Consider the following 2,392-nt stretch of genomic DNA (forward strand, 5'->3'; position numbering starts at 1 on the left):
TGTTAGTGCCTGAGCACAAATCAAGGCGGTGACACCAAGCTGTACAGGTAGTCATGTTCTTCACTGCCATAAGCTTACGGTAAAACAAACAAACAAACAAACAAACAAAAAGCAAAAGCCAGTGACCTTGATGAAGCAATAAAATCATTAGTTTACTACGTTTTAAACTTCAAGCACACACCTGTTTAATAGTTAGTGTGAGAAAATAGGCAGCATTTCTGGTGCATAGTGATGGAAAGGCAGTTGTCCTATGGAAAAGCTATTGTGTAATTGCATGAGTTGTGAGTGAAGTTAAACATTTTTTTTTAAGTGGGTCATCATTTTCCTTGAAAGAATGACTGAAAGGCACACTGTGATTATTCAGACTTGGGTATTTGGTAGAAATATTCTCAAAAATGAACAAAATGAGCCTATCCCATCAAAGAAAATAATATTGACAGTGGAAATTGGAATTTCAAGAGAAAATTAAAATTTTGGAAAACTTATGTGTGCCACAGCTTCTCACTACTTAAATATTTTTCTGAGCTTGGTGGTGATATTAACAAATATGGTTTAAAAATATTTTAATAAAATATGTCAACACTTTAAAGATCTGCATAACCCTGTGAACCAATAATTTACAAATAATCAATGCATGATATTGCAAAGTCATGCATAGAGGAAAAGATCCATTTAAAGATAGGCTAGTGAATTTTAACACAACAGAATATGAAAAGTTAATTGATAAGGTTTCAGATTCCACACAGCAACTAACCTGTAAGAATCTGCCATTTCTTGAGTTTTGGTGTCTTATCAAGGAAGAACAGTTACAATAGCTGAAATGGCTATTGAAACTTTCCTTCTTTTTCCAACTGTGTATCAGAGTGAGGCCAGATTTTTTTCTTGTAGTTTAGCCAAAACAACATATTGTTACAGCTTGAATGTAGAAGAATATATAACCAAGTTAGCTTTATTAAGCCAGACATTAAAGAGATTTTTACAAATGTAAAATAATTCCTTTTTTTCACTATTTTTTTTTGTGCTGGAAAAGACAGCTATTTTCCATAAAAGTATGTTGTTTATGTTAAACTGTAATGGGTTTGTCATTGTTATTTAATAACAAATAAACAAATTAATATAAATGTCACTTTATATGACCCACGTAAACTAAAGTTTCTTGGTGTTCTCAACAATTTTATGAATAAAAAGGAATCCTGATCCAAAAGACTTATAAACTACTGATGTAGTCATCGTGATTGTTTGAAACTATTTCTGCTAGGTGCCTCAGGAAGGCTTAGGAACGTGTCTTAGTTTGTATGAACTGCTATAACAAACTACCAGAGACTGGATGGCTTAAAAACAGCAGAAATGTATTTTTCACAGTTCTGGAGGCTGGAGGTCTGAGATCAGTGTGTCAACCTGGCAGGGATCTGGTGAAGGCCTGCTGGCAGCATCTTCTCACTAAGACCTCACGTGGCAGAAGGAAAGGCAGTTCTCTGGAGTCTCCCTTATAAGGGCCCTAATCCCATTCATAAGGGCTGCACCCTCATGACCTAATCACCTTCCAAAGGTGTCATCTCCTGATACCATCACCTTGGGTGTTAAGATTTCATCACATGAATTTTGGGAAGGTACATTCAATCTACACCAGAAAGTTCTTGCACTTCATAGTTGAAAGTCAGTTTTGTGGCTATAAAAATCTTGATTCTATTTTCTGCTGAGTATCTTAAAAAGTTACTATATTTTCACATAACTGCTCTCAAAAAATCTGATGATAATCTAATTATTAATAAGTCATTGCTACTTTTGCTGAGTATCCAGATGGCATTTTCTTTTTCTTTAGTATCCACAAATTTTACTGAAATGTATCTTGGTCGGGAGGAGGGCAAGATGGTCGACTAGATGCAGCCAGGTGGAACAGCTCTCAATGAGGAACCCAGATGACTGGTGTGCTCCTAACAGATGTTCAGACAGAAGGCACCTAGAGTGGACAGAGAGAAGACACAGAAGCTGGGCTGAAGGGGGAGAAAGCTGGGAACCCTACATGGGGCTACAGCACATCCGGACTCATTCCTGTCCTCCAGTGACTCCAGGGAAATGGGTGAGTTGAACTGGCAAGGAGCAACCCACTGTCACCATGACCTCTGGAACCATGGCAGGAGGAGACTCATTGACCACCGTGGACACTTGAGTTGGCAGGGAGAACTGCTTAGAGAAGTGCTAGGGGCAGCAAGCCAGCTGGTGTGGAGCCTAGAGGATTCGGTGCAGGAGCATCTGCAGTGGAGCATGACCAGGGATGGCCATTTCCCTAGGCTCAACTTACTCCCACAGGAAACATTAACCCTAGGGGAACTGTTGGTCCTGAAATCTATAGGGTGGTCTTGCCCATCAGATGGGTCTGGTTCTATCTGAG

The sequence above is a fragment of the Mandrillus leucophaeus genome, unplaced genomic scaffold, assembly GCF_000951045.1.
Source record: "Mandrillus leucophaeus isolate KB7577 unplaced genomic scaffold, Mleu.le_1.0 Scaffold867, whole genome shotgun sequence".
NCBI classification, from domain to species: domain Eukaryota; kingdom Metazoa; phylum Chordata; class Mammalia; order Primates; family Cercopithecidae; genus Mandrillus; species Mandrillus leucophaeus.